The sequence below is a fragment of the Cavia porcellus genome, unplaced genomic scaffold (genome assembly GCF_034190915.1).
Source record: "Cavia porcellus strain 051 isolate PalLab524CR breed Dunkin Hartley unplaced genomic scaffold, mCavPor4.1 scaffold_30, whole genome shotgun sequence".
In the NCBI taxonomy this organism is placed as follows: domain Eukaryota; kingdom Metazoa; phylum Chordata; class Mammalia; order Rodentia; family Caviidae; genus Cavia; species Cavia porcellus.
The window spans coordinates 6,986,355-7,009,368 of record NW_026947513.1 but is presented as its reverse complement, the minus strand read 5'-3'; the positions used below and the strand labels follow the sequence as shown (position 1 = coordinate 7,009,368).

Here is a 23,014-nt window from a genome sequence, read left to right as displayed (position 1 = left end):
TTAAAATTCTCATCTGCAAAGCTAGGTAAGCTCAAAGAGAATTTAAATGTTTACCACTACAAAGATTAAAAACTCAGATACTCATGGAAACTAGAGGTCATATAATAAAGTGAGATAGATGTACAAGTATATTCTTTCTTGTCTTTATCCTACAACCTTCTCATCTACATGTTTCTGCTTAGTGTAGTGGAGATATTGACCGAGGCATATTTCTCTTTTATGAGAACAGCAGCCCATTGACAAATTGTAGTCCAGTCATTTTCAGATTGGACCACAAAGCCAGACTTCCACTAACTGCTACCTGAATGAAAGACATATCAGACATAAATACAGATATGTTGGCAGTAAAAGGATGAAAAGGTTTTTATGCAAATAATAAACATAAGAAGGGAATTATTTTATTAACATCAGTCAAATTAGATATGAAGACAAAAACTTATGTAAGCCACTGCAATTGGATATTTCACAGTGATAAAAAAATTGTGAATTAGGAAGACATTATACTCTTTTATCCAACAACAAAGCTTTTATATATAAATGAAAACTTAGCTAAAACAGAAATAAAACAGCCACAATTACAGTTGAACACTTTTTGAAATGATATCAGAATATAGATAACCTGAATATTCAAGTTTACATGGAATATTCAAGATGGATTATATCCTAACCAAAATAAGTTTCACTGCATTGGAAAAGGTCCAAACCTTATATAATGTGTTATCTGTTTGCAATGAAGCTAAAATCATAGTCCATGAAATGTCCAAAAAATTTCCAAATTATGGAAAATCAAATCATTCACTTTTACAGAAGAAACCACAGGGAATTTAGAAAACATTTCTAAGTGAATCATAATGAAAACATCATAATAAAAATTGAGCAACAGTTATAAAATAGTTCCTAGAGTAAGATACATAGCTTTACTTGCTTACATACGCAGCTAAAAAGTAGCAAGTTTTACCCATTTAGAAGCCTAAAAAAGGAGTGAACTGAAATGTCAGTGGAAAGGAAGAATTCATAAAGAACATAAATCAGTAAGATTAAAAAACAGATAAACAATAGAGAAAAATTTGAAGACCCAAAGCTGATTCTTTGTGAAGAGTAATAAAGTTGACAGGGCTTGAGCAAGACTAATCAAAAGGAAAGAAACGAAACTTGCCAATATGAGAACAAAAGAAGCTGTATCATCTCATATCCTATAGCTCTTCAAAGAATAAGTAAAAGTGATCATTTATGCTCATAAAATCAATAGCTGGGATTAAATGAAAAAAATCCCTTAAATCTCATCATATATATATATATATATATATATATATTTTTTTTTTTTTTTTTTTTTTTTTTCCCCTCACAAAGAAAAGTCTAGACACAGGTGGGTTTACTGATGAACTCGTCAAACACTTGTGAAATATGTAAGAAAGGAGTAATACCCAATTTACAAAAACTCAGACAATAACAAAAAAGGAAATTCTTCTCTCCATGTCAGCATAATCCTGAAATGAAAAGACTGATAGATTAATATCTACTGTGAACATAGAGGAAAAGTTTCTGAACAACACTGACGAAACAAATCCAGAAATTATAGTCTATATCTGTATCTATACTGTCTCTCTGTCATATCTTTCTCTATCTCTATCATCTATCTTAGCAGAATTTATCTTAGAAACACAAGTTCAGTTTAACAATTCAAAATTAGCTTATGGACTTCATCACATTAAGAGAATAAAGGGAAAACCACGTGGTCATCTTTACAGGTATGAAAAAGCAGTTGCACAAAATCCCATGTCATTCATGATAAAAACTCTTAGCAAACTAGAAATAAAAGGCAGCTTTTTCAGTTTGATTAAGGGGAGGTGTAACAAACACCCCACAGATAGTAGCATACTTAATGGAGAAATATTAACTATTTTCTACCTAATACGGAAACAAATCAAGAATATCTGTTCTCTCTATCTCTATTTAATATCTGACTAGAAGTCCTGGCAAGTGCAGTGAGAAGGAGATGATAAAGTAATATAGCACAGAAGGTGGAATTCTTATGCATATATCATGATGATCTATATAAAAAATTCGAAGAATATTTTTAAACTACTATAGGTAATAAAGGACTTTAGCAATATTGTGAGACTCAATGTCAGAAAATAAAAATCAGTTGGATTTCTATATACTAGCAACAGTTGAACATGAAATAATTTTAATATTATAGAACAAAAATATTTAGTAATAAATTTATGAAAACTTTGGAAAAATTCTCACTGAAAATGCACAAAGTACATAAAAATTTAAAACATTTCTGAGGGATATTAAAGTTGATCTAATCAGAGAAGATATAACACACATGATTGTTTAAGTGTCAGTTCCATCATATTCTCAGCAGACTTCTATTTAGAAGTTGAAAATCTGGTTCTACAGTGTATTTAGTTTATTTAGAAAAGCGAAAGACCTATAATTGCTAAACCAAGTTTAAAACGTACACACAGTTGGAGAACTTGTACTATCTGACATCAAGATCTTGTGCTACAAAAGCTCTGGTGATCAAATCCAGGAGGTATTGGCATAATGACAGACATATAGATCAGTGGAACAGAGGAGTGTATGATCACTTTCGGCCAAGGAATGCAGGTAACTGAACCGAACAGAGGACAATCTTTGCACCAAATGCTACTGGAATAACTGCCTGTCCACATGGAAGTAAAACAAACTTCAGCCTTTGTCTTATAGCCCATAAAAATGATTTTTCAAACATGGAGCATAAACATAGGTGTGAAAATGAAGATACAAAACTTCTAAAGGAAAATATTGCTTCCCAGAACACGAAAGCACCACCTATATAATGGGCTTCATCACATGTAAAAATGTTGGTTCTTCAAGAGAAACTTTTAAGAAACTGAAAAGACAAATCATGACTAGAGCAACATATTCCTAAAACACGTATCTTACAAGAAATTGCATTCAGAATGTATAAATAACACAGGATACAATAAGGAGAAAAATAACCAAAATAAAAGGTTAACTAATTTAACCAATGTTTCAAAGAAGAAGATCTACAGGTGACCAATTAGAATCTTTATTATTCATCAGAAAAAATGCAAAACAAGACCCACACTTTACTATCACACTACAAAGTGTTGGCTAAAAATAAAAAGACAGACAAGGTCAGTGGTGGCCAGGCTGTGGAGGAACTGGAACTCCCAACTGGCCGCAGTGTAAAGTGGCTCCGCTACTTTGGAAGACTGTTCAGAAGTTTCCTACAAGATTAAATATGCATTTTATATATGACTTCATCTTTTCATTCTTAAGAAACTTATACATGACTAAGCATAAAATTATTCATAATAATTCCACTGGAAACTTCACAAATATTCGCCAGCAGGGGAATATACAAATGATTTACATTGTATTCTCAAAATAGAACACTACTCAGAAATAAGATGAAATGAACTATGGTACCTATGACCACATGGATGTATCTCGGCCACATCATCCTGGGTGACAAAATAGTATGCAGTGTATTTCCATCTATATGAAGTTCCCGGATAGGGAAAGTAATCTATCGCCATCAAAATCAGAACAGTGGCTTCCTGGAAATGGGATAGAGCGGCACTGTGTGAGTGTGTGTGTGTGTGTGTGTGTGTGTGTGTGTGTGTGTGTGTTATACTTAGCTGCAAAAGGGAAACAGATCTCTCTGATGTTCTGTATTTTGAATGTGAGGTGCTTACCTGAGTGCTGACCTGTCAAAGATCATGCATGTCATTGCTTGTAAATTGTACCTGAATGAGTGAAAAAAGCAGAGACATCTTGTAAACATTAGCAGACAAGAAAATTGGCAAATGTTGGGTTGACCTCACTGGTATGAGGATGACCTCAAGTTCCCATCCTTTCCAGGCAAGGTTATTTAGAAAGAATATTGTATTATAGATGATTGATCCTTAAAATTCAGTCCCACAGAGTTTGAGGTTAGAATTCTAATGAGCAATCATTCTAAATTTAAAAGAGGAAGGTTTCTTATTCCTGGTGGCATGATCGTTTTGAGTCCCTCAACAATGCCCAGGACATCTGCTAAATGCACTTGTCTGAAATGTCTGATGGAGACTCCAGGAGTCTGGAGGACGCACGCTCCTGACCTCAAGTGGACTGTACTACCAGCTCCCACGCAGCATTCGCCCATCCCGAGCCACATCATTCCCATATTTGAAGTAGTTGTTAAGTGAGACAGTGTGTGTGTGTGTGTGTGTGTGTGTGTGTGTATATATATATATATATATATATATATTAAATGTATATAAGGAGACCAATAAAATATTCAGCATAGAGCAACCAGTTCACTTTATAACATTATTGCCTATAATTCTAGGATAATTCATTTTATAAACTGGACTAGAGAACACTAAGCAATGTAAGGTGGATTTCTTTGCATTGTCATGGAAGCTTGTTTCTCTCTTTAAGCCCTAGGGAACTGGCACCTTTAGTCTCGGCATCAGCTGTATCTGCTCACTGAAGGCAGAAGTGCAGAAATGCTCCAGCAGTACTAAGAAATCCAGGTTTTTACATTCTAATAGCTCTACATCTTCTAATGGTTCCAAAGAAGGCCCAAGCTGGGGTCTGCTGGTACCTACCTGAGTGGGGTTCGTACTCCTGAGCCAGGTGCCACATGACCAAAGAGGGAAGACAGTGCTGTGTCAGAGGCTCACACTTACCAGGCTGGGGTTAGTACTGCCAGAACCCTGCAGGGAGAGGTGGAGACATCGGTTCTCGTGAAAAGTACCAGGATGCCCTGTTCTCTCCTGGTCATGTGCGTCTCGCAGGTGGTCTCTGGTGCTGTGAATTGTTCTCCTCTATGCCTACAACACTAAATACACCAGTGGATTATGCACCAGCAGATTAGCATTCTGAGCGAAACGCACTCCTGAGAAGCTGCCTGCGCATCACATGATCCTGCACTTGATTTCACATGGAGGTACTGGTTCGGAACATTCCTAAGAACATTAGCCCACCCCTGGGAAAAAAAGGCTATTTCTAACACGAACCCATACCTTTGTCTCATTATTAAATAGACTTTAGAATTTCTTTCTTTCCATCTGTGCCAAGTTTGAGTTTCCTTTGGCACAGCGAAGGTGATTTACTTGGTTGAAAGGAAAGGGAACAATTGTTTATTTTTTCAAGTATTCCATTTTCGCAGGTGGGCTATTTGGTCACTTGGAACATTTTGTTTCCTGTTATGAGACAAGTCAAGTAGGATGTGTGAATTTGAGCATTCAGTTGGAAGTCATAAATGCCAGCTGAGTGGACAAGAGACAAGCCCTCCTGTTTCAAAAGACAGCCAAAAAGTGTACCAAGTCATCATCATTTCATGTGGGGGAGAGACCAAATTCTGCAAATTATTGATGTGCTAAGGGTGCAGTGGGCACCGCTGGTTTCCTGTGATCACTGGTCCTTGCTTTTTTTCCTCCCTGTGGTCCATTTTGTTCCAGCATCCATGTTTTCCCAGGGGGACCTGGGAGACACCAAGGAAATTTTCTGATGAATGTAGCTCATTCAGCACAAACAGGTCCCCAAGGATATCTGAGCAGAAAGATGGAATAATCCAGATGCTGGGGGCTCTGATGATTCTGCATCTTTTTTAACCTCTGGACTTTACACTCAGCGATTTGATTATAGAAGTTTGTGTAAGCTAGAGTTTTCTTTTACTTGGAGCCCAAACCAACACAATTTGTCTTATCCTGTGAGAAACTGGCCTTTATAAAGGCCACATTCAATTAAAAATGCTTTCTCTTTACCCACTCCAGGCACCAGAACCCAGAGTGCACTTAACAATTGGATCAACCCAAGAGTATCTGCCAGGAAGACTTTTGGCTGCAAATAATGGAAAATATGACAAAAAGTTTCTGAAACACTTGGGCATTTGTCACATGAAATAGAAAGTGCAGGGCCAGGAGGGGGTCTCTGTTACACCAGCAGGACTCAGAGCTTTCCTGTTTTTCCTTTCCATCAGCGTCAGTGTGTAGACTTCTTGCCTCCTGCTGGTTGTCTCACAGCTGCGGGGTGGCTTTATGCCTCCAGATGTGGCACCTCATTTCAGGCAGGAAGAAGCGAGGGGAAACAGCAACACCCTGCTTCCCTGACAGCTTCGATTTATGTCTTACGGCCAGACATGCATCACAGGGCATCCCTGTGGGCATGGGAGTCTGGCAGAGCAAGTGTTCTTAGCTAAACGTGTTGCTTCTCTAACAAAATGGCATTTCCCTTCCTGGGAAGGAGGCAGGCTTTATGAGCCAGCCAGTAATGTCTGCCACACTGGTTCCAATATTTATCTTTAGTACTTTAAAGAGCTAAGGAAGTTGAGACTTGATACAGAAAACAAGATTAGCTGGGAAGGACCAAGGTCATTCCGCGGAATTAACTGCTTTCAATCATGCAGGAGTAGAGGTCCAGACTACAACCAGGACAGTAATAAAGCCTTGCATGCTTTGATCTAGAAGCAGTGGCGCTCCCGTAGCAAGGACAGCTACAGGAAACGTTTCTGTTCGCATCTTCCCCATTCCTCATCATTTTGCTTTTGCACCTTTGCCAAGTTTCTCTGAGTCCCCAGCGACACAGTTGTTTCCCTGTAACAGAACTGATGGATAATTTACACTCTCCCAGAGATCACAGTCATCCATCCATCCATCCATCATCCATCCATCCATCCATCATCCATCCATCCATCCATCCATCCATCCATCCATCCATCCATCCATTTATCTATTCATTCAACCTAAGCTTTCTAAAATCAGTCAGAGAAGAGTCTCATCAACAACATTTCTAGACCTTTAGCTTTGCGGGTGCCGAAGAGACTGCACAGGCCCATGTAAATGCCCCCCAGCACGCCCTCAGAATGCTTTGCTTTGCTTTTCTCCGCATCGGAGCCGTGTGACCATTTGCTTTCTCTGCATCACATCTGTAGGACCACTTTCTGTCTCTGTTCTGAGTGTAAACTTCGATTCTCATTGCAAGAAAAGAAGGAAGTGTTTGTGGTCTGCTCTGAGAGCAACAAAGCTTTCGGGATGCTCGAAAAGCCCTCTTGACCAGTTACCACTGACTTTAGTAAGACCTAGGAAGATGCCCAGCACAGTCAAGCCAGGGGGTCCTACCCTTGGTTTTTCACTGAAGCCCAAGTGGGTAAGTGATGTTTCTATTTGTACACAGGGAGAAAACAAGAGCAAGAACAGTAAAGACACAATTTGGTTTTTCTCTTTTAGCTTAGGCAAGGAAATGTGGAGTCTTCTCTTCCCCAAACCCAGCAATACACTGATTTTCCTAAGAAATAGAAGAGAACGCCTTCCATGAACACAGAGGACTGACACTCTTCACGGTGCGATGAGAGTGCGTGGAAAGACACAGGGAGGTGATGTCCCAGTCAGCTCAGCTGCTAACATAAAGTACCAGCGTGTAGATGGTCTGAGCAGCAGACACTGATTTCTCACAGTCCCAGAGGCTGCAAGTCCCAGTCCATGGTGACAGCACGGCCAGTCCTCTCCCAGGCCCGCCATTTTCTTCGTGTCCCCAGATAGCAAAGGCAGAGCTCTGGGTTCTCTTCTCCTTAGGATACTTATCCTTTTATTGGAGTTCCTCATTTATGACTTACTCCAAACTTGTTACACCTATCTCTTAGCCCCACATCCATCCTTTGAGGGTTAGGGCTTTAACTTATGAATTTAGGGGGAGGCAAAAACCTTCAGCCCATCATAAATTGCTGAGGGTGGATGAAAGGATCATCTTAACAGGGAATGAGCAGAGAAGGGATGTTTTGGTTATTTATTGCTTTGTAATACCCACAGTTAAAAGCTTAAATTACCCACCATTTATCCTATCTCATGATTCTGAGGTGGTGACAGAGGATTGACTGATGGTCCCTCTCCAGGTGGCTTTCTTCTTGCAGTTGTAGGTTGGTTGTCTAGTCCCAAAGTGTCTAGAGGCCATATGGCCCCTGTCACATGCTGGCTGACCCTCCAGTGTCTGTATGGGACTTCCTGTATAGAACCAGAAATTGGACCTCCTCAATGTAGGCTCCAGGCATAACACTCAGAGATTCAGAGCCCTCTCAGTGCATGGATTTGGCAACCCAGAAATAGCAGTTCCTTCCAGTTCTACTGGCCAAAGCAATCATAGGCCAAATCCAGGTTATGAGGAAGCGAATAAGTAAGCACATGTGAAAAGTTTTAATGCTTACGATGTCACAAGGAAGAGTCAAGAAAGTACCGGACAAAACTCGCCAATTTCACAACTCAGCTTTTAGCCCCAACCAACGTTCCCAAAGCAGAGATACTGAGGAGACAGATCTGATAACAGCAATCTGGGTTGTGAAGGAGGCTTGTGTAAGATTTTGTAGTCAAAGCTTCAAGCCAGAGAGAACTTTAATAATACACGTTTCCTCTCTGTGGCTCCACATATGCTTTTAATAATCCTTTTTTTTTTCTTTTTGGCATTAAAACAAAGCCTGCTAGGAGACATCTGAAGAAAATGTAGGGAAACGGCCTCATTCCTCTGTCCAAGGAAGCCTTCATGACACCTGTAGCAGCCCCTTATTTAAAGAAAATGTGTTGATTATTTTTAGCATAACTTAAGCCCCGGGAGATTAATGAGGTGTTAACAGTGTGTGTTAATTATGTGATTTTTGTTGTCTTCATTAAAGTTAAAATTCTCAATCCTATTTGCCACCTGAAGTCCCAGCGGAGCTGCATCACTCTGCTGACCCCACCACCTCTGAGCTTCCTGCAGTTCACACAATCACATAAACATATTTTCTTTCCCCTGCAGAGAACCAGATGAGCATGGCTTATGCATTCAGGAGACCTTGGATCCCCCCATTTTCATTATTTCCATTTTTAATCTCCACTATGCGTTGTTGGATCTTACAGTAAGTTCATGGTGCAGGAAGCTAGCGACATGAGCTCATTTTGGATCATTTAGAACGGACTGTCCTTCACTCCAAGGAAAACTGCAAAAGAAGCGGAAAACCAGGAAGGGAAAACACAAAAAATCAGCTTCCATTGCTTTTCTCAAGCATTTTAATTAACCAAGGAATTGTGTTGCATGCACATGACTCTGATTATTTTAAACTTCTGCAGTATACGCTATACCTCCATCCCGAGTGACAAAACCTCCCTTTCAGAATAACCTTTCCTCTAGAAGTGATAATCACCTATCCCAGACTCATTTGGAATAGCAATCAGCATTCTTTTCATGACTGTCTGCATTGCTGATGTTCTGGGGAAACTTTATTTGGCAATGGGCCTTATTGCAAGTCCAGGAAGTAATGGAGTTCGAAATTTGAGCCAAGGATGTCTTAATGATGGCCTCATCAGGGTGTGTGGAGTTGTAATGAAGACAGCAGGTGAATCTGACTGGCAAATAGCACATTATGAGTCTTCCTAGTAAATGGAGTTGTCTAAAAATGGAACGGCTGCCATATGAAGGAGTGAGCCCCTTGTCAAAAAGCCAGGGACAATGAAGAGGGGGTTTCTGGTCCGGTGGGGGTTAGACTCAATCATTTGGAGGGCTTCTTCCAACTTTTGTCTTCAGTCTGGGATTGTTCTAAATACACACACACACACACACACACACACACACACATACACACATGCATATGCACGCACGCGCACGCCAATGGTCTTAGCTTTGGCAATTTTTAAAGTGGGTTCCAAGATGGGTGTGATAGAGTGCTGAGTTAGACAGACTTGGGTTCAGATCCCTGCTCAGACATTTGCCAGTACCATGGAATCAAAAGTACATTGCTTGAGGAGCCAGGGATTTAGCTCAGTGGCATAAGCACCTGCCTGACAAGCGTGAGGTCATGAGTTTGATCCCTGGTAGCAAACCCAAAAAACAACAACAACAACCAAAAATTAAAAAAACACCACAAACAAAAAATACATTTCTTGAGTCTCCAAGCTGGCATCAATGAGGATTGAAATGTATTGCTTTGGGGTGTTGTTAAGAGTTCGAAATAATGCACTTAAAATATGAGGCCCAAGTAAGCACTCAATCACTCACAGCTCTGGTGACCCTTGGAGTCTAATTCTTTTTTTTTTTTTTTTTAATTTACTCTCCACTTCAGTGATATAGTCCTGGTCATAAAACCAGGAGAAATAGAGGGTTCCCAAGACACAGGGGCAGTGAGCTGGTGCTGGGCCAGCTGAGCAAAAAGCAAGCTGAGCCCATCACCCAAGTCTCGCCAAGTAGAGCTCCTAAGCAGGTGGAATTCCAAAGCACCGTTGCCTTCCAGGAAAGGACATTTGCTTGCTGAGCACCCACAGTATTTGGGGCATACACACATGTTGTCTTAATTCCCTATACTATGGCACACCAACTCCGAGAGGTGTAATCAATCACCCCTATGTTGCAGAAGAGAAACTGAGGCTCAGAGAGCATAGGTTGACATGTGGTTAAGCCCTGAATCTACCTCACTCACCAAGTCCCCCAGCATTTGCATCATCCTCCTTTTTCACAGTAGTCAGTCTAGGTGTCCAGTTGCCCTAGAAAGATAGTCCTACTTGTTATGGCTTGTATCTGGATGTCCTCCAAAACCTCATGTGCTTACAGGTATGGCTTTTGGCAGGTGGTGGATCATGAGTATGTGATGCTGGATTAGGATGTGTGAATATGGATTAGGGGTGTGATAACTAAATTAGTCCACTAGTGGATTTAACATAGTTCTGGGTGTGGATAATGGAAATTCCCACACGGGATGTGAGTGGCACCAACCAATGGACTTGTAGCCTGGATGGGATCATCGGAAAAGGAAGGCTTCCTGTTACTGCTTTCTGCCTGCTCTGGCATGAACTGTTTTTCCTCTGCTGTGATCTTATGCCGTGCCACACTGCCTTAGTGCCATCTGATTATGGATGGAAACCTCTTCAAACTGTGAACCAAATTAATCTTTCTTTAACTTGTGAATGCCAGGTATTTCCTCCCAGCAACAAAAGGATAACTAAGATACACCTGAGCAGATAAGGTGACGGTCAACCAGAAGAGACCTGGGAAGCTAGTATTTGGAGAAGTCAGACAGAGCCTTAGCTTGAAGATTCTAAGTTAATTGTAATTTGCCACTAACTCATTCTTTATCTCCTCCCATTCTTTATCATCCCAGAGGGGATGGATGTGTCTGTAAAGCCCCTCTTGTTCAAAATTTTAAAGGTATGGAAGGTGTGCAGGGAAAATGACTTTTCATCGCATGCCTTTTATGCCCTCTGCCTCTTAGAGACTCAGATCTCTGTTCCCTAGAACAGAGTTCACTAGTTTCTGTGTATAGCATGCCAGAGGCGTGGTTTGGTTTTTATAACTGAGGCACAATGTATAACCCACCATTTTAAAGGGTACAATTCAGTGACGTTAAGTATACTCACAGTGTTGTACAGCAACCACTTCTAACAGCTAACAAGCCATTCTCCCTACAACCCTGCCTCCTCCGCACCCTCTCCAGGTTCTGTTAACCTTCTTTGAGGTGAACTATAGCTTCCATATGTAGTGAGAACCTGTGGTGATTAACTGTTTGGGCCTGATTCACTTCACCTTACACTTCATCTCTTTATGTAGCTCCATATCTTTATCCCGCTGCATGTAAACATTGCTATTTGTTTACTTCTCCTTCTATGATGAACATTTAGGCTATTTCTTACATTAACTATGATGCATCAAACATATATGTACAAGTTTCTGTGTGAATATATGTTTTCACTTTCCATGAGTGTGCACACATCTACAGTAACATCTCTGAGTTGTATAATAATTTCATGTTTGAATTCTGAAGAATCCAGATTTGGGCCTATTTTTGTTTTGCTTTTGTTTTTCTGTTTGTTCTTGTTTTGCAGTGTCGGAAATCTAACTGGAGCCTCACACATATTAGGCAAACATTCTACCACTGAGCTACACCCCCAGCTCCCAGAGGTTTTTGGATAGAGATAGTTTTATCTATTTTTACACATTTCTTAGCCTACTGTGCTGCACCATTCAGCTGATGATGGGCTTGAGACATCTTTTCACTGATGGGCTGGTAAATGCTCAACAACTGGCTCCCTCAGGATAGGGAGAGCCCTGATTCGTAGCACTTACAGGTTTCCATGGATAAGTCCCGCCATGGCCACTGTCAAGCTACATAAGGCTACTGACTGCGACGCTGGGAAGAAATGCTGACAATCTGTCCTCAGGAACTGGTCCAAACGAGCTCTCGCGTACTCCTGGATGCTCACAGCAGAGCGGGAAGAGCTGCCTCATTCATTTTTATGGCCATGTATCACACCACTTTAAGTTGTACTGTAGCTCTTTAACCTGTCCCTGACGGCACACACTTCAGTCATATCCAGTCTTTTTCTTCCACAAACTAGCTTTAAATAGGTAACCTCGTGAGCGCATGTCATCTTGCTCATGAAGAAGAGCAGCAGTGGACAAGGTCCCGTGACTTCAGAAGGGTCACCATGGGAAGAGGTGCTTAAAACACAATTTATTACTTGCTTGGGCCATTATGGCTGTTAGAAAGAATTCTTTGCAGAGCAACAATCTGTTTCTGCTCTTCCTTGTGAGCAAAATGGATGCGAATTAACTAGCCACGGGAAGCACCAAAGAAATGTTGCAAAATGTTGAAATGAAGTTAAAAACATATTTTTATTCCTGCAGACTGAAATGTATCAAGAGGCTGCACAGGAGAGATTCCCAGCGGAGGGATCCAGCAGGTTCTTTTCCCCAAAGACTGTGACAGCTTTTCTCAGCTGTGACTGTACCATAGAACTATCTGGGAAACTTTTAAAATCTTCTACTGAGGCTACAGTGAAGACTCGCTATCAGGCTATCTGGAATTAGGGCTGCGGTATCTGTATTTTTTAATGCCCCATGGTGATTCCACTGTTCAACCAAAGTAGAAAGAAGTATATGAAGAGGAAATCACAGTGGGGAAATTGGGAGCACATCAGTCAGGCTTCTTTGTAGTAATAAAGCCAAGGGAGTATGATTGGATAGATAAATAGATTAGATGGGTAATGTACTTATTTTAAGGAGTGGTGTTTGGAACAACTGGATCTTAGCCTGTAGCCACCCCGTACCTTTTGGACTATCATTCAAATCAAAAGGCTGTCAAGCCCAGGGCAGTGTCCTTACCTGCAGTCCTAGCACTCTGGAGGCTGAGGCAGCAAGAACACAATTTCGGGCCAAGACCAGGTGACCTGGTGACTTAGAAAGATCTTGTCTCAAAAGAAAAAAAGAAAGAAAGAGAAAAAAAAGAAACAGGAAAAAAAGAGAGAGAAAGGGAGAGAGAAAGAAAGAGAAAGAGAAAAAAGAAAAATTGAGAAGGAGAGAGAGAGAAAGAACAGAAACTGGGGTTTCAGCCAAGGCGCTGGGATCAATCTTTAGTGTATGTTGCCTTTAACTGCTATTTCCTCTCTGCCTTCAGGGAAGTCAGAGAAGTCAATCTTTCTTATTTTCTCTTTCTTTCTCTCTCTTTTCTTTTTTCAATTTTTACTTTTTAGTTTTTATTAGTACATATTTGCAGTATATAATTACATTCCTCATGGGAGTTGCTCTTGTATGTAATATATTTTAATTCTTGTTTTCATCCCTTTCCCTCCTCTTCTCCTCCTTGTACCCATCTCTTGAGCCCCTTCTCTTTCATAAAAGATCTCCCTATTTCCTATTATCTATCTTTTATTTTGCTCTTTACATTTATCCTTATTTTCTTTTAACTTGATATTTAAGCTTGTATGTCTGATTTATTTCACCTAATATTATGGTCTCAAGGTGCATTTTTTTCTTACAAATAACTCGTTTATTCTTTTTTATGGCAGAGAGTACTCCATTGTATATAAACACCCTATTTTCTTTATCTATTCATCTGTCAATGAACATACAGGCTGTTTCCAAGATTTAGCTATTGTGAATTATGTTACTATAAACCTGCGTATGCATGTATCACTCTAATGTCATGTCTTTATCTCTTTCATAAAGATACCTAGAAGGGGAATAACTGGGCTGAATGGCATTTCTACTTTTAGTGTTTTGAGGAGTCTCCATCCTAATTTCCACACTGGCTGTGCCAGTTTACATTCCCACCAACAATGCAGAGCATTCCTTTCTCCCCCTAAGCCCCACCAGAATTTGTTGTTTGATTTTTTTAATGATAGCCATTGTTTCTGGAACAAAACGAAATTTCAGTGTTGTTTTAATTTGCATTTCTCTAATAAACAGCGATGTTAAACATTTTTCATTTATTTATCTTATGGGAAGTACAAATCTTCTGTTCATTTAAGTTGCCCGTTTTTGATTAGGTCTTTTCTTTGGGGCAGGTCTCATTCTTAAGTTCTTCGTGTATTCCAGCTCTGAGTTCTCTGTGGGATAGTTAGCAGACGTCTTCCCATGCTTCTGGTTGTCTTTTTACTGTTGTTCCCTTTGCCGTGCAGAAGTACTCTAATTGGAGATGATTCCACTTGGTGATGCTTGGTGTTCTCTTGTGCAACTGGCGTTCCATCCAGAGAGTTCCTGCCTACAGCTGTGTCTTCAAGAATGTTACCTATTTTCTCTTCCTGAAGAATAAGCATTTCTGTTTCATCACTTGGTTCTTCAATTCATTGTGATGTTATTTAACACACGGTGAGATATACAGGTCTAGATTTGATCATCTGCATGTGGATAACGAGTTCTCCCAGCATCATTTGTCTTTCTTCCGGGGTACGTTTATGGCTCTTCTGTTCTGTTACACTGATCCACAAGTCTTGTTTTTGTTTCCATTACCATGTTGTTCTTATCACTGTAGCTTTGTAATATAACTTGAAATCGAGTACCCTCTGTTTTGCTCTTGTTATAGGAAGGTCAGACTTTTGTTCCATCCATTCTGCTGATCAGATTCACCTCTGGTGTGATGGGAGTCAGCTGGCTATACTCAAAGCTCACTGATCCAAATGTTAATCTCAGCGCCAAACATCTCACAGCAGCATTCAGGAAAGTGTTTGGTCATATATCTGGGCACTGTGGCCCACCCAAAGTTAACACATAAAATTAACAGTCACAATTTAGTGGTCGTTTGAGGGTACTCAAAAACTTCATCACTAGGGCAGTAAAGACAGGAATACAGAGGTTATTGAAAATTATATTTCTCTTGTTTGATTATGAATAGATTTTCTCTGAAATTTCTTGTGTTTTTTTCTCCCTCAGAGGGACCATTTGCCTGTCTTTTATAAGCCCTATACCCAGAGCCCACAGATTTTATTAAAATTAAAGATTATGAGAAGATAAAGTGTTTTTTATTTCTATCACCTCTGAATTGAATGTTTTTATTAGAAGATTATCAACTTTTTCATCAGTAGCAGTGAATGTTGTCAATTATACAAGGAAATTCACTAGAGTGGATATGAGGAGGCTGGTATAAGTCACAAATATAGTCCTTTAAGAAAAGCTAATTCCTTCTGTTCTCTTGAAGGAACCCTGGTATCAACACTTAGAACTCCAAAGGATTGATGACAAGAGTTTTATTGATCTCAACAGGAAGGAAGGCATACTGGGAAAATCAAGGACAAACTAATTACCCCTTCTCTTCATTATAAAAGAGCTCTTTTAAAATGACTTTCCATGTCACTAGGAATAGGATTTACTTTCTTTCATAAGTGATTGGAAGTTTAATTTAGAATCCAGTTTTTCTAAGCAGCTGGCCATCATACTGGCTGAACTTTGTGAGCTGTTTCATCACAAGTCACAGATGCGGATTCAGAGGCGCATTTCAGAGTGCACTTGAACTCCGGAGAGTGGGAAGACCCAGGCCACGAGAATTCAGCTGAGCCTCTCACTGTGGTCATATCTGCACAGCGCTCTGATTCCCAGGGCTCTTGTGTTCTGCTCAGAGCCACTTGTAACCCCTGGAACCAGCTGACTGGTAAGGCAGAGGCTGCTGTGAGTCAGCAGGAAACTGAGTCAGCCACACTGATTTGGAGTAGGAAGGTGTGGGCTCAGATTGTGGGCACCCTGAGTGGGTGTCATGGAAATAGTTCCATTTTGCAAGCTACAAATCAACTAGAATTCATGCAGGCCCAGAAGCAGAAGAGGTACAGTTAAAAATAAGCAAAGCTTTTTTATTTTTAGGCAAGGCAGATCACAGTCCTAAAACAGTCATTGATTCATGGAGACCTGGCTCATTTGGGAGACTCAAGGGGACAGGGCGGCAGTATGCGCTGGCTCTCACTGGCTTCTCTGTTTGTGCAGGAGGGTGAATACGAAGAGCTGTAGAGCATAGTTGGGGGCCTGGGCTGAAGCTGGGTTCCCCTACTTTGCAGGTCCCAGCTCAAGTGCAGGGACCCCAAAGTTCTGTCATAAATGACTGGGGGGGGTGAGGCCCCTTCCCCGCCCCCCCATTGGTAGGTGCAATGTGTGCGAGAAGGTTAGGCATGCACCAGCACCCAGCTGCTCTGCTTGACAGTGGAATACTTCCATACTACTTGGCAAATATGCATAGAACCAAGTTTACTGTTTGCCGTCCCACCACCAGCTAGCCAGCCCTATCTGGAACCAACTTCTCCAATATCCAGAAACCAAAATGTTAATTCTTGGCACAGTGAGGCAGCCTGAAAACCTGACTCCCTGTTTTTTAATGACGCCTAGTTATAAAACTCAGAACTCAGAAATATTAGGAGGGAGAGTTCTGTAAGACTGAATAAAAAGGAATGCATGGCTTATTGGCAAAATGATACACAACCAATTATTCCTTCGCTTCTTCATAAAAGACTTTGGAGGTATTCTGGGTCATCACCAGTGGCATTTCCTTTCTTTCATAAATGATGGTAAGCTTTAGAACCAGGGCCAGCTATCTCCCTTGGGTCTGGTCTTACAATCCCACAGTGGCTGTAAACAGTGGCCAACCCCAATGAGTGTAGACACATGTGTGTCCCATCAGTGAAGGTGTTGGGTTAGTCACCCATGAGTCTACCCACAGAGTTAGCAGAAAATAGCCCCCCCAATTCATCCATCATTTCTCCCTCTTTCTGTCCTGTAGTTGCCTTCTTTCAAACACTCAGGCATAAACACTCGGATTCTGCCACTTGGTCTTCTTTATCTTACTGCTATACAGTATCTCCGTGACACACGATTCTTTGCTAATGGGTTCATTGTCACTCCCGGTCTTACCTCCCTCTTCTTGTCCATTTCCTCCCAAATGTAAGGAACTCCATTTATTTATGCCCTCCAATGCATCACAGATAAGGATGTCACTTGCAATGAAACCAATCCTAGGCATGGAAATAAAAACAGCGAAGTAGACAGAAAATAGCTCCTAGTGCTCATGGACCTAGACCTGTGCTCACACTCATTACAGGACATTTTCCCAGCTTGCACCCTGATAGGCATTTTGGAGAGAGTCTGAGCTTCCTTCAACCCCAGGTGTTTCTACACCCGAGAGCCTAAGTTAAACTAATTCATCAAGCTCAACAGCAAGGAAGAAGTGCTTTCCTACCCGGAGCTGGGGCTTGAGACCAACAGCCTCATCAAGATGAAGTCACACCTAACTCAAGCAGCCTTGTTTCCAGGGTTCAAATCTTCTAGAAAAGTCAGACCAGGTACAAACTAGATGATTCTCAAATCTCACCCGCAATGAGAGGACTACATGATTATCATCGTTATATAGAAGAGAAACTGGTTCCCAGAAAGGTAAATGGCTCAAAGAAGTTCAGATAACCTATGAAGTTTCCATGATCTTGTGCCTGGGTGATGAGACAAGAGTTCAAGACTTCATCCATGATGTAAAGCACTTTTCTCAGAGGCTCATGGAGGTCCTTAAAAAAATCTTCCATCATGGACACATTGAAAATGCGCAAAAGGCATGTGGAACTTGTGAGTTAAACATGAAGTTAAGCTTGAAGAATCTTGGTTTTATATGAAGCAGAAGCCAATGACAAGGTATCTTGAGAAGAGCACATCAGCACAAATCTTTTGACATTCCCTGTTTAACTTCTTCACTGCCTTATCTGCAGTACAGGTTCAGGATGCATCAGTCCCAGCTAGCGCTCAGTTGCTCTCTTTCCACAGCCATCATTTCCATGAGGTTGCTTAAAATCAACAAACAAAGGCTCAGTGACCACACACAGCTCTGTGTCTCCACAAGAACTTGACCTTCCATTCTCTGCTTTCTTACTGGGCTTCCTTCCATCATGATGAATCACTATTTGGGCTGAAGACCATTTTCTCTGCTGGATCATCAGAGTCATCATTGCCAGGTCTTTCTGCCTTCTCTCTTTTAAACCTAACCATTGTGCTCCCTTTAGAAGCACATAGACTAAAGCTGAGGTGACAGAGAAGATTCATTTGGTCCCTCCCTATGGATGACACACAAATACATGAATCATTCCATATTTTAGGAATATATGGAAAAATTTGATTAATTAAGAGAAATCTAATCATGAGTTGGGTCAATAATCCAGTCTGGATAATCTCCAGTTCTCCACGTAGGCGAGAAGCCGCCCATAGGTTAGAAATTCCTTGAGGACAGGAACCCCGTCCTAAGCATCTTTGGCTTTTCCTCCTCCCTTGCCTCACTGTGTACACACAGGAGTCTTCTTTCTGCTCACTGTAGGCCCATTCCTCATCAACACTGTCATTCACACTTATCTCTGCTCTGCCCTTCTCATCCTAGAAATAGCTCTTCATTTACTCAAATGTCAGCTAAGTTTTCTTTTCAATATTTTCCTCATTGGGCAAAATTACACGTTTGCTTTTCACATTTTTCCTTGGTCCTCATGGGAGGCGATTTCATGCGGTGGCACAGATGCTGGGCTGTACACCAGTAAGGCCACAGAGTCTTGGGTCTGAAGGTTTAGGATGCGGTCATCTCTGGGGACCCTCATTCTGTACCATGGACAGGAAACATCACGTGACATAGACCATCCTTACCAGAAAGTAAAGAAATGCTTTACAAATGAAACAAGAGGGTCAACAGAGCACCAGGGCCCAGTCTACAGGGCTTTGTCTCATCAGCTCGGGATGCTACAACAAAATACCAAAGGCTGGTTGACTTGAACACCACAAATTTATCTCAACACAGCACTGGAAGACAGAAATCCAAGATCAAGGTGTGAGGAGGCCTGACTGTCCCTAAGGCCTCTCTCCTCGGCTTGCAGATGGCTGCCTTTTCTCAGTGTCCTCATGTGGCCTTTCCTCTGTGGAGTAACAGACAGTGGTGGAGACAGAGAGAGATGGCTGGTGTCTCAGCTTTTGACAGGAAAGCTGTGGGCTTACTGGTGGGCTTCACTAAGAATGGGTAGAAGAGCGCAGGGCCTACCACTCACCCAGGGGACCACAATTAGGGATGTGTGTGACCCCACAGTCATCTGTTACAGGTCCCTTCTCAGTCACCATGTTTTCAAACCGACCCATGTTAAATTTGGAAAAGCCCCACTGCTTTGATGTGGATTATCTGGCACTTGGGATTTGAATGTGGCCCCATGGGGATCTCAATCACATGCTCCGTGTTCTGCATCTTGATGTGGATGGATGTGATGATTTGGTCACCCTAAACCCAGGCAACTATCCCCTGGGGCCTCCAAAGGTGCTGCTTTCCTGTGTGGAGCCTAGACTGGGGACAACAGAGATCAAAGGCATGAACTCCCACTGGAAGGCAGCCTCTGCGGTCCCTCAGAGCAGCCCACAGGAGTAACAGGCTGCATTCACTGCCATTACCCACTGTGCATGAGACCTCTGCAAGGCAGGGAGCCCAGCTGGACTAGGCTGCAGTCTCATTTTCTCATCGGATCACCAGTGCTACTGAATTAGCATTTCAGCCTCATGACTTCATGTAATCTCAACGACCTCCATAAAGGCTTTATCTGCAAATACAGTCACACTGGGGGGAGGATTTCAATCCGTGATTCAGGGAGTGGTGCAGGTTTGAGACACACTTCAGTCTGTCATAGGCCTCCTATGTGGCCCAAGTCTTGCTATGTGAGCACAAGAAGGTCAGTAAAGTTCTCTGGATACCAGAGTGTGGAAGGCAAATGCGCTGTGACTTCACAGCGCTTGGGAGACTGAACGTGCACCCGTTCTATTCTGACAGATGTACACTACTGTTCAGTGGCACCACTTGGCAAATTTTCTTGTTGTTTTATGGAGCAAAAAGAACAGGATACAGTCAAGGGTGAAAACCTGCTTTGGCGGTCTTGCCCTTTTAAGTCATTAGGTGACACTGTGGGCTTCAACCTGGGACTGAATGGGACAGTCCTGGAAGTGTCATGTCAAATCCCAGAAACCACAGTTCAATCTGTCCTCACCACATCCAGGGCCACCTCCATGACCAGAGGGTCATACTGTCAGTGCCCTGTCTTACCCCAAACCTGCTTCAAAACCAGTCTCCCAGATACCCTCAAGATAAACCAGGAGGAAAAATGGAGCAGAGCTGGTAATGCAAAACATAGAATCACTTTTCTATTATAAAATAAATGGAGAAAATCATTCTTAATTATGAGTTATAAAAATTTTCACTTTTTCCTTCTGTATGTCCACTCCTATGAATCTTCAATCACAATATACCTGCAATTCTACATTGTGTTTTTGCATTTAGCCTTAGATTCTTAATATATTATGTGGCAGTTTTAAAACATACCTGTATATTCTCTGTCACTTCTCTCATCAAAAGGTGGTATCTGTGTCCCATCTCCATGCATCTGGGATGAGTTAGTGACTACTTTGTAAACCACAGGCATGCAGCAGAAGTGATGTTGTCATAAAAGATCATCAGCTTCTACTTGGTTCTTTGGGACTGTCAGCTCCAGGGGGACCCCACCCCGTGATAAGGTCAAGCATCCTGAGACTTTAGTGTGGAGAGTCCCCAGGTGGAGAGTGATGGACAGCCCAGCCCAGCTCATAGCTGGCAGCCAGCATCGATGGCTGACTGTAGGAATGAGCCATCCTGCACATCTAGTCCTGTCAGGTCTTCAGATGTTTGCAGCCCCAGCTGACATTTTGCTGAAATTGCATGAGTACCTCAAATGAGAATCAGCTGAGCCCTTTCCAAATTTCTGATGCTCAAAATTACCATCAAAATAAAATGGTGGTTTGCAGCCGCAACCTTGTGAAGTAATTTTCCATGTAGCAGTGGTAACCAAGATGAATTTTGCTACCTGCAAATTGTGGTTACTATAATAAAACCTCAAAGACGCAGCACTGGCTCTGAGATTGGGCAACAGGCAAAGGCTGGAAGGGTCTTGGATCTGTTAGCTGAAACTTGACGGGGCCTTGAGAAAGACACCAGTGGCTATGGACCTTTGAGGAAAGTAAGCAAAGTTAAAGAAGTTCCAAGAAGTTAAAGGAAAGAAGATTTTTGCTGTTTAGTGATGGGAAGTTTACCAAAACAATCACCCACAGAGCTGTAGAAGGTAGTATACCAAATGATAGAATCAAGAAAATTTCCAGGCAGAGTGTTTAAATTGCCACCTGGCCTCTTCTTGCTGCCTATAGTAAAAAGAGAGCAAAGAGATACAAACAAGTTTTTAAAAATGCCAGGTATTCCTATTTTCAGTTGGAATTTGGAAGACATATAAAGCAACAGAGAGATCATTTTCAGCCAGCAAAGGATTCTAAACGTAAGATAGGACTCTAAGGAAAAAGTCAAATCCAAGGATCCCTCAGGAAAATGCAACCCCAGAGTAAGGAAAAAGCCAGAGAGGTCACCTTAAACCCTTCTTGTAAGGTTTCAGAAAGATTTCATCAGTTGGATGAAAAGCATCTGAAGACTTTAGATTATGCTTTGTAGATGTTGTAGTTACTGGAGACACAATACCCAACACTCTCAGTTTAGAAGAGGAGAGATTTGTTTTGGCTCTTGGATTCAGTCCATAGTCTCCAAGCTCCAAGGCAGACACTGTGGCAGAGAGGATGACGGCGGTGGGGTAGGGGTGGGGGAGGTGCTAGACCACAGCAGCCAGGAAGGGCTGAGAAGGAGGAACTGGCAACAAGAATACACCCTCCAGGCCTCACCTTCGGCAAGCTGGCCAAACAGCTTCCAGGATTCAATCACTGTCCAAATGCATGAGGATTTGGGGCCCAGTTTAGAGTAAAAATGCAACAGTAGCAGTTCATTCCCCTCAAATAATAGGCCTTGTAGGCTTTGAAGAGGAATCCTCTTGGAAGTCTTAAAGAGGTGATGACAGGAAAGGGTTTGTATCAACGATTTTTTATGATTTTTGTCTAATGAAAGGAACTCTAATAAGATTAATACAAACTGTCACAAAATTCAAGAGAATGTTATAGGCAGAAGGAACACTATCTCAGGTCAAAACAGATAAAAAGAAACGCAAGACGCAAAGAAGGTTTTGGGTCCACAGCTTTCTGCGGGAAGAAAGCAGGGTGAGAAATCCACCTGGCTGTACTCATGATTATTTATTATTTTAAAGAAGGATGGCTCTGAAAGAATAAGCCCAAATGGGGGACCCAAGGACTACAGGGAGCAATTCCTAAAGAAGAGTTTAATCAAGAATTGGTAACACGTGTCCAGAAGATTTCTAATTTCTATGGACCAGCTACTGCTATGTGCTTTCATGGTTTGCTCTTTCATAATTATTCATCCTTGAGCTCTTTGGTCCTGGAGTCTCCAGCACGTGATGAGACTTCCCTTCACACCTGGGCCTGACTGAGATGATGACACACTTAACCTCAAGCCTGAGTCCATGCGAGGTCCTTCTGAAGGTGAAGGAATTTTGCATGTGGGAGGAATGCAAAGAAGACTGTAGAAGTTTTAAAGCAAGTCTTTAATCCTCTGGCAGTCTTCCCATGGATGGAAGGAGTCTCTCCTCCCCTTGAATTAGGCCAGCCTTACCAATTCACTTGGAATCAGGAGAATGCAGCAGAATGGGACGTCATGACTTTCAACACCAGATCAGAAAACACTGTGAAGTTCCCACCTGGTGCTCTTGGAACGTCAGACTCTGGAGAAACCAGAGTTGTGTAAGAAGTTATCACCCTGAGACTATCAAGCCAGAGGGGTGAGTGGGATTGCTCTTGTCTACATCCCAGCGAAGCTTCCGGGTGA

General features: G+C 41.7%; 1 non-coding gene and 1 pseudogene across 1 annotated transcript; one reads left to right on the top strand and one right to left on the bottom strand.

The window, feature by feature from the left end:
• The first annotated feature begins 18,247 nt into the window (after window positions 1–18,247).
• LOC111756045 (U6 spliceosomal RNA) lies at window positions 18,248–18,352 on the top strand. The gene has a single exon (XR_002790547.1). It is a non-coding gene; the product is annotated as a U6 spliceosomal RNA (small nuclear RNA).
• Window positions 18,353–19,608: 1,256 nt separating this feature from the next.
• LOC111756039 (small nucleolar RNA SNORA70) lies at window positions 19,609–19,725 on the bottom strand (annotated as a pseudogene).
• Window positions 19,726–23,014: the final 3,289 nt, after the last annotated feature.